The sequence below is a fragment of the Sminthopsis crassicaudata genome, chromosome 1, assembly GCF_048593235.1.
Source record: "Sminthopsis crassicaudata isolate SCR6 chromosome 1, ASM4859323v1, whole genome shotgun sequence".
In the NCBI taxonomy this organism is placed as follows: Eukaryota; Metazoa; Chordata; class Mammalia; order Dasyuromorphia; family Dasyuridae; genus Sminthopsis; species Sminthopsis crassicaudata.
Window position 1 is genome coordinate 271,461,345 of NC_133617.1, and position 18,294 is coordinate 271,479,638.

The following is an 18,294-nucleotide window of genomic DNA, read 5'->3' on the forward strand; positions in this document are numbered from 1 at the left end:
TAGTGAGACCTGAAACAGGATTGAATTAAGAGTTGAAGGGTAACATAGAAGCAAAGTTGTTGGATTTATAAATCAAGTGACAAATATTTGAATTACTTAATTAAAAGATTCTGAGTAAATGGCTTTGTTTTAACTCAAAAAAAAATTACTTTTTACCTCAGACTTTAAAATTTTTCACTCTATTTGTCCCAGACAAAATCATTTCAATTTCTCTAATAATCTGTCAAATTTTCATCCAATATTCTCACTATCTCTTTATGTAAATATTTTTAGATTAAATAACATTGGTGATCTATAATTAAGTTTTCAATATTCATCCACTATACCCATTCTAGGAAATTGCTTATAACATTCCCTGTTAAACATTTATTCTAAAATGACTATTGAAAACTTCAGATTATGGCTATTAAACTTTCTACACACGCACATACATACACACACACACACACTCATATTGTACTCCTTTAAATCATTAGCACATGCATATGTGTTTATGCATGAATAAATTACTTTCAATCCAAGAATCTGTAGTATGATGTAGTTGCAAATTATCTGCTTAGACCTACAAATAGAGGTATACTCAAGGTCCTAATCAATGAAAACAATAGCTGGGAAAAAATTATGTATTTAAAAATAATTATGGCAATACTGATAAATAAGACTTGATAATGCATAAGATTTAAAAAGAAGTTCAGGACTATTAAGAGATTACTTGCATGTTATATACCACACATGTCACCCATATTGTAACTTGTCAGTGACTTAGGAGCTAAATTCTAGGGAGAAGCCTGAAACACATAGCAGTTCAATGACTTATCTAGTGTCCAAGATATGACAAACTCATCTCTTCAACTCAAAACCTAAAACTGTTAACTAAATCACACTGCCTCTTCAGAGATAATAGAATTGCTTTCAAATACTAAATGAAACTGTAATCTCATCAATTAGGGAGTTGTTCCAGTGAGTCATATTGCGGCCCATTCATGCCTCCCCATTCTTGGCACTCTCATCTTTGTCCTCCCAAAACCTAGTCAGAGGAGGTACAGGCAATATGCTGAAAGATTTAGTCACTTTCTTCTGACACAGTGAAAAGATTAATGGAGAAATCTGGAAATCTACTTGTTATCCTTTCTTACTACATGAACATTCTTTTTCTTCTTTCTATCTCAATACCTTGGAGGTATGCATTACTCTTGTTCTTTGGAGTTCCTCACTGTTTATATTTTGGTGGATGTATTAATACTTATAGATACTATGTGCCTTTTCATTGAGCTTTGAATGATTTTTGTTTTTAATTCTTGGGTTGGAATGATGTTATAGGTCTCAAAACTATATAGGACGACCAAAAAAAGGTATATATGGAAGAGATGAGCCTTTCCAATTATGAAAAGCCTGTAATCAGTGAAAGGTCTTTGCAAAATTCTGAAAGCAATCCAGTCCACTTATTTCTTCCTTCATTGCTAGGCTCAGCAGATTATGCATCTATATTTTCTGTCCCAGATATAGATCCTGTTGGACTTGCTCCATAGACTGTCAATTCAGATACATGATGCAATCAGGGCAATGGACATTCTTTATTCATTTGATCTTTTCTGTATAAAATGACAGGCCAAGGGACCTTGATTGATTACCAGTGTTTACAAGGAGACTCCATACTGCCTTGTGGGAAGGGAGTGGGGAGGGGGATGTTGATGTAATCAAGACAATGCCATCCACAAATAAAGGAATCTCAAGGAACTCACAATCAACCATGTCTCATCAACATGTAATAACACTTCATAGAAATTATTTTCCTTCAATAAAATTGAAAGTAAAAAAACTATTGAATTAATAAATAAAACCAAGAGTTGGTTTTATGAAAAAGCCAATAAAATAGATAAACCTTTGGTAAATTTGATCAAAAAAAAGAAAGAGGAAAATCAAATTGATAGTCTTACAAATGAAAAGGGGGATCTTTCCACCAATGAAGAGGAAATTAGAGAAATAATAAGGAGTTACTTTGCCCAACTTTATGCCAATAGATTTGATAACTTAAGTGAAATGGATGACTTTCTCCAAAAATATAGGCTCCCTAGATTAACAGAGGAGGAGATAAATTGCTTAAATAGTCCCATTTCAGAAAAAGAAATAGAACAAGCTATTAATCAACTCCCCAGGAAAAAATCCCCAGGGCCAGATGGATTCACATGTGAATTCTACCAAACATTTAAAGAACAATTAGCCCCAATGTTATATAAATTATTTGAAAAAATAGGGGATGAAGGAGTCCTACCAAACTCCTTTTATGACACAGACATGGTACTGATACCTAAACCTGGTAGATCGAAAACTGAGAAAGAAAATTATAGACCAATCTCCTTAATGAATATTGATGCTAAAATCTTAAATAAGATATTAGCAAAAAGACTTCAGAAAATCATCTCCAAGATAATACACTATGATCAAGTAGGATTTATTCCAGGAATGCAGGGCTGGTTTAATATTAGGAAAACTATTAATATAATTGACCATATTAATAATCAAATTAATAAGAACCATATGATCATCTCAATAGATGCAGAAAAAGCATTTGACAAAATCCAACATCCATTCCTACTAAAAACTCTTGAGAGTATAGGAATAAATGGATTATTCCTTAGAATAATCAGGAGTATATATTTAAGACCGTCAGTAAGCATAATATGCAATAGAAATAAACTGCAACCTTTCCCAGTAAGATCAGGAGTGAAACAAGGTTGCCCACTATCACCATTACTATTCAATATAGTACTAGAAACGCTAGCCTCGGCAATAAGAGCCGAGAAAGAGATTCAAGGAATTAGAGTAGGAAATGAGGAAATCAAACTATCACTTTTTGCAGATGACATGATGGTATACTTAGAGAACCCCAAAGACTCTGCTAAAAAGCTACTAGAAATAATTCAAAATTTCAGCAAAGTGGCAGGATACAAAATAAATCCACATAAATCCTCGGCATTTTTATATATCACTAACAAAATGCAACAGCAAGAGATACAAAGAGAAATTCCATTCCAAACAAATGTTGAGAGTATAAAATATTTGGGAATCCATCTACCAAAGAAAAGTCAGGAATTATATGAGAAAAATTACAAAATACTTGCCACAAAAATAAAATCAGATTTAAATAATTGGAAAGACATTCAGTGCTCTTGGATAGGCCGAGCGAATATAATAAAGATGACAATACTCCCCAAACTAATCTATTTATTTAGTGCTATACCAATCAGACTCCCAAGAAACTATTTTAATGACCTAGAAAAAATAACAACAAAATTCATATGGAAGAATAAAAGGTCAAGAATTGCAAGGGAACTAATGAAAAAAAACTCAGAGGAAGGTGGTCTAAGTGTACCTGATCTAAAGCTATATTATATAGCAGCAGTCACCAAAACCATTTGGTATTGGCTACGAAATAGACCGGTAGATCAGTGGAACAGATTAGATACAAAGGACAAAAAAGGGTACATCTATAGCAATCTAATCTTTGACAAACCCAAAGATTCCAACATTAGGGATAAAAATTCATTATTCGGAAAAAACTGTTGGGAAAACTGGAAATTAGTATGGCAGAAATTAGATATGGATCCACACTTAACACCATATACCAAGATAAGATCAAAATGGGTCCATGATTTAGGCATAAAGAGGGAGGTAATAAATAGATTAGAGGAACAGAGGATAATCTACCTCTCAGACTTGTGGAGGAGGAAGGAATTTATGACCAGAGGAGAACTAGAGATCATTATTGATCACAAAATAGAAGATTTTGATTACATCAAACTAAAAAGTTTCTGTACAAATAATACTAATGCAAACAAGATTAGAAGGGAAGTAACAAATTGGGAAAATATTTTTAAAAACAAAGGTTCTGACAAAGGTCTCATTTCCAAAATATATAGAGAACTGACCCAAATTTATAAGAAACCGAACCATTCTCCAATTGATAAATGGTCAAAGGATATGAACAGACAATTCTCAGAGGAAGAAATTGAAACTATATCCACTCACATGAAAGAGTGTTCCAAATCACTACTGATCAGAGAAATGCAAATTAAGACCACTCTGAGATACCACTACACACCTGTCAGATTGGCTAAGATGACAGGAACAAATAATGACAAATGTTGGAGGGGATGTGGGGAAACTGGGACACTAATACATTGCTGGTGGAGTTGTGAAAGAATCCAGCCATTCTGGAGAGCAATCTGGAATTATGCCCAAAAAGTTATCAAACTGTGCATACCCTTTGACCCAGCAGCGCTACTACTGGGATTATATCCCAAAGAAATACTAAAGAGCGGAAAGAGACATATATGTGCCAAAATGTTTGTGGCGGCTCTTTTTGTTGTAGCTAGAAACTGGAGGATGAATGGATGCCCATCAGTTGGAGAATGGTTGGGTAAATTGTGGTATATGAAGGTTATGGAATATTATTGCTCTGTAAGAAATGACCAGCAGGAGAAATACAGAGAGGCCTGGAGAGACTTGGATCAACTGATGCTGAGTGAAATGAGCAGAACCAGAAGATCACTATACACTTCAACAACAATGCTGTATGAGGATGTATTCTGATGGAAGTGGAAATCTTCAACATAAAGAAGATCCAACTCACTTCCAGTTGATCAATGATGGACAGGGGTAGCTGCACCCAGAGAAGAAACACTGGGAGGGGAATGAAAATTGTTAGCACTAATATCTGTCTGCCCAGGTTGCATGTACCTTCGGATTCTAATGTTTATTGTGCAACAAGAAAGTGATATTCGCACACATGTATTGTACCTAGACTATATTGTAACACATATAAAATGTATGGTATTGCCTGTCGTCGGGGGGGAGGGAATAGAGGGAGGGGGGGTAATTTGGAAAAATGAATACAAGGGATAATGTTATAAAATATATATATATATAATAAAAAAAAAAAAGGAAAAAAAAAAAAAAAAGAAATTATTTTCCTTCCAGTTAATATGTAATTGGTGTTATCTTTGTGATATTATTTGATACCTACTATGTCTGATATCAACTAATTCTTTTTTTTTTCTTTCAAGAAAATATCCATGGTTTAAAAAACACAAGTATCTTTATAATTTACAAGTTATTGGACTCTCTCACTTCTTTTCCATGAAATATTTTTCTGTGTATTTTCCCAAATCCTCATTTTTAACATCTTTTAATTGTAGTCAACAAATACTATTTTATATGTTGATTCTATTCAGAGAGCATTATCAAGTTCTTAATATAACTTTTCTACAACTCACTAATGTAACACTAGTGGGCAAGCTGAAAATTACTTTCTACAATAAAATTCATCTGCCTCTTAAAAGACCAAAAATGAGCCATCTAGCCTTTAGGTGCAGATTCTTTCTTCATTCTGGTTGTATTTATAGCAATACCAAGATTATTTATTCACCTCTTCCAACAGGATAGTCACTCATTGGTCATTGGATAAGAAACTCACATTTAGAGTAGCAAAAGTCAAATTAAAGTTGGTTGATAGTCTAAAAATTGTACAATTTTGGGTTAGCCCTGATTTCTCTCCTACTACTTTGTTTCTGACACTAAAAAATTAGGAGAAAAATACAATGACAATATTTTATGGATTGCCATGACAAAAAAAGTTTTATTAATCTAATGACCAATCTATAGTTTGTGTGTATCACTTTGAAAATGGTCTTTTTCTTACACATAGTGAGTTTTAATAAATCCTTATTTCCATCCTTCCTTCAAACCCCCATCCACATGGAGCTTACAATCTAATATAGGACACAACCTCTACATATATAAAACTATACAAGTTTAAACAAGATAATGGAGTGGGAGAGATGGAGAAGTCAGGAATGGATTTAAAGGTGATGCATAAATTGAATTTATAGAAAAATATGGATTATAAAAATTAGGTGAGTATAATATGTGTTCTTGATACTTGGGTCAAGCAGTGCAAAGACATAAAGAAGAGAGATGTATCATTGAATGAATAAAAATACAATTAATGTAAACAAAAAAAGGAAAAAAAATGGTCCTTTTTTCTGGGCTACTCTCAAAGCCTTTCTGATATAGTGGAACTTTCTAGAGATGACTTTGCATGAATATAACCTTTGAAAATCCATAGTCATCTTCATAACTTTAAAAATAACATTTTCTTTTATGCATAATTTTGATTTCATATTTTCCCTTTCTCCCATCCCCCCATCCATTGAGAAGGCAAATTATATGTTTAAACATACATATGGAATCATGCAAAATAATTTTCCATATTAGCTATATTGAAAAATGAAAGTTTAAAAAAGTGAGAAAACTATACTTCAATTTGTACTCAGAGTTCATCAGTTTTCTCTCCAGAAGCTTTTTTTTTCATTCTCACTACTTTTCATTCTCATGGATCACTGCATTGATCAGGGTAGTATCAATAGTTCATCATCATTACAACATTGCTATTATTGTGCACAGTGATCTCCTAGTTCTTCTCACTTTAGTTTGCATCAGTTCAAATAGGTCTTGCCATGTTGACTTCTGCAACCAGTTCCCTAATCATTTTTATAACACATTAGGACTTCATTACAATCATATTCTATAAGTTACTCAGCCATTCCCTAATTAATGAGTACTTCCTCAAATTCTAATCCTTTGCCACCACAATAAGAGTGACTATAAAATTTTTTATACCGTAGAACTTTTGCTTTTCATCTTTTTGGAATACAGACTAAGTAGTGGTATTCTGATTCAAAGAGAAAACACAATTTTGTAGCTTTTTGGATACAGTTTCTGATCGTTCTTAAAAATGTTTGGACCAGTTCCCTATTATTTTACTAACAATTCATTAATGTATCTACATTATCTCATTCTCCCCAGCATTTGTCATTTTTGATAGGTGTGAAAGTTGTTTTAATTTGCTTTTCTCTCATCAAAAGTGATTTAGATCATTTTTTTTTCATATAACTACAGATGGTTTTGATTACTTCTGAAAAGCTGATCATTTACCAATTAGGGAATGACTTTTATTTTTAGAAATTGGACTCAGTTCCCACAAATTTGAGAAGTGAGGCCTTTAGTGAAGAAATTTACTGTAAAATTTTTCATAGAACTCTATTATCTATTTTTATAAATTTAATCTAAAGTTAGCAAAATGTAGTTTCCCTGATTTTTTCTTTCAATTAGATCTGTTTTATTTGTTTGTTTGTTTGTGTTTTTACTTGTCTGAGATAATAATTGCTAACTCCTCCCTCTTCACTTTCAGCTGAAGCATAAGACTCTTCTCCAACTCTTTATTTCAACTTTGTGTGTTTTCTGTCCCAAGTGTGTCCCCTGTACACAACACATTCTGCTATCCATTCTGCTGTTTTCTTCTGTAGGTTATTTTGTCACAGTCACATTCACAATTAAGATCATTAACTGTGCATTTCCATCCCATTGTTTTCTTTTTATCCTTCTCATTCACTTTTAATCCTGTCCCTCCTCAAAATTATGTATTGCTTTTGACTACTGCCTCCCCAAATTTGTCCTCCCCTCAGCATCTTCTCCAATATCAATTCAATCCCTCCCCTCCTATCTCCATATTGGATAAAATGTGTATGTATATACATATATACATACATACATACATACATACATACATACATACATACATATATCTTTCCCTCTTTGAACCAATTCTGATGAAAGTGAGGTTCATGCATTAGACACCACAATCCCATTTTCTCCTCCACTATAAAAGTTGTCCATTCATGGCTCCTTTATGTGAGAAAAGTTTCCTCATTCTACTTTCCCTTTCCCTCTTCTCTCAGTGCATCCCTCATTCATATTTTTACTTCCTTTTTTGGGGAGATACTCTCAACAGAATAATTTATATTCATGTTCTCTATTTATGTAGATTCCTTCTAACTGCTCTAATTCTTAGGGGCTAGGATATATCATCTTCCTATGTGGGAATGTAAAAAGTTTAATCCCATTGAGTCTCCTGTGATTACTCTTTTATGTTTACTTTTTTATCCTTTTCTTTAGTATTCTATTTGTCAGATTTTGTATTAAGCTCTAGTTTTTCATCAGTAATGTTTAAAAACCCTCTATTTCATTAAATATGATTTTTCCCTTAAAGGATTTTACTCAGTTTTACTAGGTAAGTTACTCATGATGGTAATCATAGCTTCTTTGCCTTCCAGAATACCATATTGCAGATTCTCCACACTGTTAACATGGAAGCTGTGAAATTTCACAAGATCATGACTATGACTTCACAATATTTGATTTTGTTTTTACTCCTTGCAATATTTGGTCCTTGACCTGGAAGCTCTAGAATCTGGCTATAATATCCCTGGGAGTTTTTATTTTGGAATCCCTTTTAAGAGACAATCAGTGGATTCTTTCAATTTCTATTCTACCCTAACATATTGAGGCAGTTTTCCTTCATAATTTCCTAAAATGTTATATCTAGGCTATTTTTAAAAATGTTTTAGATAGTGCAATAATTCTTAAATTATCACTCCTCAAGCTATTTCCCAATTTCATTTTTTTCCAATGAGATAGTTCCATTTTTATTTTTTTCATTCTTTTGACTTTGTTTCATTGCTTCTTAAAATCTCATAAAATCACTAACCTCTACTTTCTCCATTCTAATTTTTAAGGAATTTTCTTCAGTGAGTTTTTTGTCTTTTTTGTAAGAAGTTGTTTATTCAGTAATTTTTTTAAACTTTCTTTTCAATCTGCATACTCTGCTTTCAAAGGTCTTCAGCGAATTTTTGTGTCTGTTTTTAAGGTGAAATTCTCCTTTTGCCAGTTAATTTTTTTCATAATTTTAAAAATTTCTCTTACTTCTTCCCAAGTTTTTCTCTATTATTCTTATCCATTTATTAATTCTTCCAGGAATTCTTGTTGGCCTTGATGCCAATTAGCATTTTTCCTTAAGGCCTTGCTTGTAACTGTCTTCACACTGTTGTCTTTCCTTTAACCCTTAATAGCATTTTATGATTAAGTTATTTTTTGTGGCTTTCCTATTTTATTTCACCACATTGAACTTGATGTTAAAGTTGGGTTCTGCCTTCCTGGAAGGAGGCTTCAAGCTTTTTCATGATACTATTTAAAAAGCTAGTTCTGATGCTCTGCAAGTTGTTGGTGCTTCCAAGGTGATGTTATTGTGGGAGAAGTATTTGGGAAGATGATGTTGGGAAGTGGGGAATGGGTTTCTCCCACAAATAGAGTTTACCTGACCAAACAGGTAATACGATAAAGTTAACAAAATTTGTCTTAAAGATTGCAGAGTTTCCCTTTGCATAGTTACCCCCCCTTTTTTTTTAAAATCCCAATCCTTTCTTTCACCATTTACACATAGGAAAGCTTGTTGGATGCTTAGTTTATGACTCATTAAATGTAATAGTCCAGATATCTTCCTCTTTGTGGTCAAAATGTGGTTATATTAATGTATATATGTTATTACACATATAGCAAGAGCCAATAGCACAAATAGGGTATGATCTGCAATGAGTACAGAGAGTATCTACACTAATTACATGGCCAGGATTTTTTTTTAAGTACTGGCTTTACATTAATTCAGGATTTTCATTGTTTCAAAAATAATGTCATACCTTTAACCAGTTTCAATAACTAATTAAATCATAGAATTAAAACTTGAAATGATTTTAGAGGTCATCTAGTTTAATTCATTTTATGGAAAAAGAAACTGAGCCAAGCACTTATGTTTTATGATTTAATACTCCATTATTATTACCTCAGATGAAAAATCCTAGAGTACTTAGGTTGATCTGATAGTTGAGGATTGGTTGAGTCAGAAAAAAAAAAAAGAAGTTAAAATCTAGTCTCAACTATTTGCTCAACTGTGTAATCCTGGACAAATCACTCAATTTCTCTCTACCTTAGTTTCCTCAGCTATAAAATGGGAATACTACTAATACTTATTCCCCCAAAGTTGTTGGGAGGATGCTGTTAGTTAATACATGCAAAGCATTTGGCACAATTCCTATACAATATATTTAATCATCTCCTTTCTTAATGAGATTATTCATGTAAACAAACAGGTTTATTAACAAAGCTATCCAACTAGTATGAATAAGCATTGTGCTTACTTTTGAATATGGAAGCCAGTCTCTCTTCTTTTTTGATGCATATGCGAGTTCATGAAGATTTTCATGCCTATAAAACAGAAGATGACATCACTTTAATTTTAAAATGAAGGATGAATTCAGAATAAGAACAATCATTCTTGGAGTTATATCCTTTTATTAAGAAAATATATAGCCTTCCTCCTTTTATTTCTAGAAATTGTAAGCTGTGGTGTTCCCCAGTACCTTTATTTTCAATGTAATTTCATTTATACAAGTTCATTTTTTTACTCACAGGTAAATAAAGCATATAACAGTCACCCATTTGATAGGTAAAGATAATAAGGAATAGTTACACTGCATTATTTATACAAGATCATCTAAATAATTAGTTACATGCAGGTTTGATGCCTTGGCATCTTTCACAAATTCTTTTTTATTACCTGCATCTATTCATTCTTTACAATCTATTGATCCTTTCTTTGAAATATTTCAATTAAAAAAAACAACTATGAATGATTTAAGACTTAGTGAACTATGATTCCAGAGGAACAATGTTGAATGCTACCCCCCTTCCTGACACAGTAGTAATGGATTAAATATACAGGGTAATTCTCACATTGGGGGGTATAGGAAAAATGGAAAATAATTTATATATTAGTTATCAGGGGATTATTTTGCTTTCTTTTGGGGAGGTAGAATATGGAAATGAGAGGGAATAAGTATTTGTTCATTGAACTTTTAAAATTTGTTTTTCTCTTAGCCTATTTTTCTTCTTTGGAAATATTTGCCTATCTTGATATCCCTAAAATCATCTTAATATGATGTTACCCTTGTTTGTATTGTCAATGCTTTATAACAAAATTACTATAGTAACGTCCTAACTGGCTAACCTTTTTTAAGTTCTTAATATTTTTTAATCTAAATTACTATAAAAGCTTCCAACTTGTTTACCCTGGCAAAAAGTAGGGGGAAAGTTACATAAATTATAAATGAGTATTTGAGTATTATATAATATTTTTAAATGCTATTTCTTTATAAGGGGAAGCAGTGGGCAGGAGAGTTGCTGATAAATTCAATGAGTTTCCCAGTCAATTTGATGAATTTAAAAGGCATGCTTTTTTAAAAAGGGATCTCAGGGCCATTTTCTCCAAGTTCATTGGCTGACTGGAAATAAGTAAGCTGACACTTATTGGAGAAACTTCCTATTCCTTCGAGCTGCCAAATTAATTCAATTCTCTCTTGAATTTCTTGTCTTTTCTCTATAGAGAAAACAAAGCATCTACTTGTGACAGAACATATCTCTGTTAGGTATATGAGGCTGGGAGATAGGATTGGGGAGTATGACTATTGAATTTATTTTGAATTTCTTTACTCCTATGAAGTTAAAATGGCTAACTTGGACCAAAAGCATGTGTCATTAGAGTACTCTTATAGGTGAAGTGAAAGAGGAGATTCTATAGTAGATTTTCCTATTTTAAGAGTAATGGCACTGAAAAGATTTCTTGCAGAAAAATGTTACAGAGGCATATATACATGGTACAGAAAATTCAGGACTTTTAGGTTCTTATTAGGTGCTAAGTCGGTACTTAACAATTCTCTAGCTCAGAGTTCATGCTTTTAGTTCACACTTTTAAAAGGACTTCTGAAAAGGAGTTTACATACCTTTAAAAAGGAGCAAGTTCATTGGTCAGTAAGGAGTTCCCACAAGCCCCTGGGAATACCCACAAGCCCATTCTCTGGGAGGATAAAAAGAGGAACATTGAGTCTGAATTGTGGATTGGGTCAAGGAGAAGACCTCCTGTGGATTTGCAAGTCTAGCAATCCCACACTTTTGGAGGGGAAGAAGAGGATTCGAGATTCTACCTTTGCTCAGGCTGGAGGCTCCAGAAACCTCTCAAAAAACCTGCTCACAGAGAAAAGGATTAACAGAAAAGAGATCTCCTCCCAGAGAATGATCCACTATTTCTAGAGACAACAGGACATTACATAGGACAATGTTTAAGAACTATTCTGGAGGCGGAGCCAAGATGGAGGAGAGGAAACACACGACTCAGTGAACGTCCTCACTCCCTCACAACCAATTAGATAAATTAAGTCTCAAAATTAGCTCAGGACTGATAGATACCACAAGGACTGGAAGCACGACTTACCAGCTGAAGAGAATCTGGAGTTTCAACAGGAAAGGTCAGTTCTCAGGGGAGGAATAAGAAAGACCAGCACAGACGGTGGGGTAGGGGCACACTGCGCCCATTGCGCTGGGAGGGGCTCTGGGATCAGAGAAGCCACTGAGGTAAAGGAATCTGGCACAGGCTGTTAGCTCTTCTCTGCTAATTATTTAGCAGTTCAGAAGAGAAAGCCAAAATATTTTAAAACTCAGATTAGATTTTCCCCGGACCCTGGGGGTGACTCAGGCACAGATCTTGGCACCAGGGGGTGTGGCCTCAGCTACCTCCTGAGAATAGTTAAGAGACTGACAAGTGGGTGGATACGGCCCAAGGCAACACACACTGCCTAGCTTAGCTGGAGGGAGTGGAACTCAGCTCCAGGAAGTCCCAGAGAAGCGGAACCTTTGAACTAGGAACTGCGGTTTCTGGCAGACACTTCCAGTTTGAGCGCAGGGGCTTCTTACGTCATCTGCTGCAGACACCCACTCCCCACCCGGACACATAGGCTGGGCTTCTTGCTGTCTTCACTATTCTACGCCCTCAAAGCACAGTAGTGCTAATCACCTCTGAGGCACTTCCAAGGAGGGGGTGGGGAACTCTCTCCCAGGGCTCTCTCTTAGCTCAGGCTCAGGAGCTGCTGCATCCATCCGGTCTGGGAGGAAGCTGGTAAAGAAGTAAATAATTTCCTACCCCAGAGACAGACCCCAAAAGATTTTTTTTTTTAAGTATGAGCAAAAAAGCTAGAAAAACCATAGATTCCTTCTATACAGAGAAAGAGCGGGTGTCCAACCCCGAGGAAGTTGACAGCAGAGAATCAGATAACAACCTAAAGGGGAACGATTCCTGCCCCCCATCACATAACTCTCTCCTAGAAGAAGCTCTTAAGAAATTGAGGGAGATCGAAGAAAAATGGGGAAAAGAAAGGGAAGTTATGATAGAGAATAACAATGTCCTGAAATTGGAGTTGGAAAAAATAAAGAATTCACAGGAGATGCAGGGAAACAAAATTAGTGAATTAGAAAAGGTTAAAAAAACACAGGAAAGTAGGATTTCTGAATTGGAAAAGATAAAAAAGTCTCAAGAAAATAGAATTTCTGAATTGGAAAAAGAAAATAATTCTCAAAAAAAAAAAAATTAGGGAAATGGAAAAAAACTCAATAGAGCAAAATAATTCATTTAAAAACGAAATTGGGCATTTACAAAAAGAACTAAAAACTGTGAAAGAAGAAAATAACTCCTTAAAAGTCAGGATGGAACAAATAGAAATGAATGATTCACAGAGAACCCAAGAATCAGTCAAACAAAACAAAAAAAATGAGAAGCTGGAGAACAACGTCAAATACTTACTGGGAAAATCTATAGACCTGGAAAATAGATCGAGGAGAGATAATCTGCGGATTATTGGACTTCCAGAAAACTATGACCAAAAAAAGAGCCTAGATTCTATTTTACAGGAAATTATCAAAGAGAACTGTCCAGAGATAATAGAAACAGAAGGGAAAGTAGATGTGGAAAGAATTCATCGAACTCCTTCTGAAATAGACCCTAAAAAAAGAACACCACGGAATATTGTGGCTAAGCTGCAGAATTACCACACAAAGGAGAAAATCCTGCAAGCAGCTAGAAAAAAACAATTTAAATACCAAGGTGCCACAATAAGGGTCACCCAAGATCTGGCTGCCTCCACATTAAAAGATAGAAGGGCCTGGAACCTGATATTCCGAAAGGCAAAAGATCAAGGACTGCAACCAAGAATGAACTACCCAGCTAAGTTTAGCATCTTTTTCCATGGAAGAAGATGGTCATTCAATGAAACAGAGGAATTCTATATGTTTCTAAGAAAAAAGCCAGACTTAAACAAAAAATTTGATCTACATCCACAAGACTGAAGAGAAACAGAAAAAGGTACACAGAACCCTTGAGAACTGTAACTCTGTTGTGGGTATATAAAAAATACTCAAGGATAATTTGATTTTACTGATATAAAAGAAAAAAAGGGGGGTGTGGTAAAGGGAAGGAGGTCGGTTCAGAAAAAGGGGAAGGAGTGATAAAAAGAGGGAAACTACATCCCAGGAAGAGACATAGAAAATACACCATATCTGAGGGAACTTAGTGAGGGGGAGAATCATTGTGTGAATCTTACTCTCATCAGAAGAGGCTCAAAGAGTAAATAATTAACATATTTGTTTTTCAGAGAATTTTCTCTCACCTCATTAAAAGGGGGGAGAGGAAAAGGGGAAAGGAAAAGGAGAATAAGTGAAGGGACTTGGAGGGAGGGGGGAGGGATCCTAAAAAAAAAAAAAAAAAAAAAAAAAAAAAAAAAAAAAAAAAAAAAAAGAGGAGAACTATTCTTCCAGTCCAAACTAGTGTGTAGAAGTAAGTAGAATTTGAATTTATTAGGCACCATTCTCTTAGAATCAAGATTTCTTTTCAAAGAACAGAGATTTCCTGGGCAATTCCAATGCTGAATTCTGCATTACAAGTAATCTCAAATTGAAATTTTGAATACTGAACATTCTAAAAAGAGTAATGGACTTTCTGATAAAATGTGGTACTTGGATAAATAATATTACCATAAACCATGATCTTATTTGAAAAACTAAACTATCTAGCATTAAGTATCAATCTATCAAATTTAGGACTAGTAAGAAATTAATTACTTACATAATAGTCTCTATGAGCTATGGGAGAAATATATACAACACAGACTCAGTCAGGATGGGGTTATGTAATACCTTGTGGGAGATCTGGGAATCTACTAGAATATCAAAGGTTTTCCAAGTTCACTTCCATTCTTATAGGAGCTGATAGACTATTTGAGTGCTTTATGTGATTCTGTAGTTTTTTATTCCTGTTTATTTGGATGGGATTTTTATTTTTGCATTTTCTTCATTTCTTTGGGATAAAATAAAATGTTTCTTTCCAATGAAGTCATTCTCCAATTGATAAATGGTCAAAGGATATGAACAGACAATTTTTAGATGATGAAATTGAAACTATTTCTACCCATATGAAAATATGTTCTAAATCATTATTGATCAGAGAAATGCAAATTAAGACAACTCTGAGATACCACTACACACCTCTTATATTGGCTAAGATGACAAGAAAAGAATGATGAATGTTGGAGGGGATGTGGAAAAACTGGGATACTGATATTGTTGGTGGAACTGAAATAACCATTTTAGAGAGCAATTTAGAACTATGCTCAAAAAGTTATCAAACTGTGCGCACCCTTTAATCTAGCATTATTACTACTGGGCTTATATTCCAGAGATATTAAAGAAGGGTAAGAGATCTGTATGTGCAAAAATGTTTATGGCAGCTCTTTTTGTAGTGGCTAGAAACTGTAAATTGAATGGATGCCCATCAATTGGAGAATGGCTGAATAAATCGTGGTATATGAATTGTTATGAATTTATGGTTCTGTAAGAAATGACAAGCAGGATGAATACAGAGAAGCTTGGAGAGACTTACATGAATTGATGCTAAGTGAAATGAGCAGAATGAGGATATCATTATACATTTCAACAACAATACTATATGAGAATCAATTTTGATGGAAGTGGCTATCTTCAACAATGAGAGGATCCAAATCAGTTCCAATTGATCAGTAATGAACAGGACCAGCTACACCCAGTGAAAAAAAAAGGAAATTAGTATGGACCAGAACATAGAATTTACACTCTTTCTGTTGTTTGCTTGCAGCTTTTTTTTCTTCCCAAATTATTTTTACCTTCTATCTAAATATGATTTTTCTTGTGTAGCAAGAAAACTGTATAAATATGTATAAATATATTGTATTTAACATTAACTTTAATATATTTAATATGTATGGGAGTACCTGCCATCTAGGGGAGGGGGTGGAGGGAAGGAGGGAAAAAGTTGGAAGAGAAGTTTTTACAAGGATCAGTATTGAAAAATCACCCATGCATATGTTTTGTCAATAAAAAGCTATAACAAAAAAATTATTTCTTACCCTTTTGCATTGCAGTCTTTAAGTATTTTAAACTTGGAATTGCCTTAATTTGGAGAAAATATTCTTTTGTTAACCCTCTGCAGTATGGTTTTGAACCTCATCATTAACTGAAATTGCTGTTTCTAAAGTTATTGATGATCTCTTCATCATGAAATATAATAACCATTTTATATTTCTCATCTTTCTTTACCTCTCTGAAACTTTTGACACTATCAATAACCTTCTTCTCCTTGGTACTCTTTTCTCTCTAGATTTTTGATCTGCTATTCTCTCCTAAGCTCTTTTTCTACCTATCTGACCACTCTTTCTTTGTTTCTGTGCTCAGTCTTCATCCAGATCCCATCTGCTAAACATGGGTCTCTGCCAAGGCTCTGTCCTATGTCCTCTTCTTTTCTGCTTCAATAGTATTTCATTTTGTGATCTCATCAGCTCACATGGAGTTGACTTAATCTTAAGATTATTCTCAGATTTATTTGTCCAGACTTAACCACTTGCTTGACTCCCAGATTCACATATCCAATTATCCGCTGAATATCTCAAATTAGATGTACCAAAGACATCTTAAATTCATGTCTAAACATGAAGTCATTATTTCCCTGTTTCCCCAAGTTTTCACTTCTTAACTTCACTGTGACTGGGAGAATATCCTTCCTGTCACCATGCTACCAACTGAGATTTTTGATGCTTTATTTATTCTTACTTCATACTCCCACAACCCATCAGTTGCCCAATTGTGTAGTTTTCATCTTTTTAACATCTCTAATATATATATAATGTTCCCATTTCTCCTCAAACATTGTTATCACCTGAGTGCACTCTCTCCTAATTATACCTAATTTATTGTAATTATATTTTGATTAGTCTACCTACCTCATCTCCCCCAATCCAGTCCATACTCTACTTAGTTGCCAAATTGATCTTCAAAAAACACAAGTCTGATCACACCATCCCCTGTCACATTTGATCATTCTCATGAGATTTCCATTGTTTCACCTCTCTTTGGCTTATAACCTATCCCCTTCCAACTGTCATCCATAAACTCTGCCACCCTGTGACATGTCTTTTTGTCTCTTAGATAAGACACTCCATCTCCCAACTTCAAGAGCTTTCACTAGCTTTCCTCCATGACTGAATAATACATTTTCCATCCTCAACTCTGTGTCTTAGGTTCCTTTTTTTTCTTTCAAGTATCATCTAAAATCCTAGTTTCTATAAGAAGCCTTTCTCAATCCCTCTTAATTCTAATACCTTCTCTATCAATCAATAATTTATTATGAGCATCATAAATATCTTATTTATACCTAATTATTTGCAAATTGTCTCCCATATTAGGCCATAAGGTCCTGTAAAAAAAAGTCCTTTCTTTTGTTTTTTTTTCCTTGCTTCCATTCTTATTAATAAATAGTAGTTGACTGATTGTCTGCTGATACCTAAGCACATACCTAAACATAAGCTAAACATAAGCACATTTTAGAGCTTTCAAAGAGTAATTCTATTTGAACTATGTTTTATTTGGTCAGTGTTCATGATTATACTCAATTTTAGGGCATCCAATATCTCAGAGGATCTTGAACACAAGCCACATCTTCATTTGAAATATAATGATAATCACTAAGTTTGTGGAAAAAGTTATTATTTTTCAATTATTTTCTTACCTCTTTTTCCTTCCTCTTTCCTGGTGAGAGATCTAAACTATCCAGAATCAAAGATAGTAAGGAAAATCATGCAAAATCTAAATTAAAAACCCATTTCTCAATAGGAAAAATATATTCGTTCCTTTCACAATTGTTTCTTAGACTAAAGAATTTGAAGAAAGACAAAATAAAATTTTATTTTCTTATCATAATTAGCATCTTCATGAAACAATAGTAATAATTAATCCATCTGGTACAATGATGTATTCAATTCAACAAACATTTCCTAGGTACTCTGTCAAGTATTTGTGATGCAAAGGAAAAAAAAGGAAACATCTCAAGAGGATCTTACATTCTACTAGGGAAATAGCATATAGAAATATGAACAGATATTTTGCAGCAAGGCAACTGAGGCAAACAAAAGAATTCCCTTGTTAATAGATGAC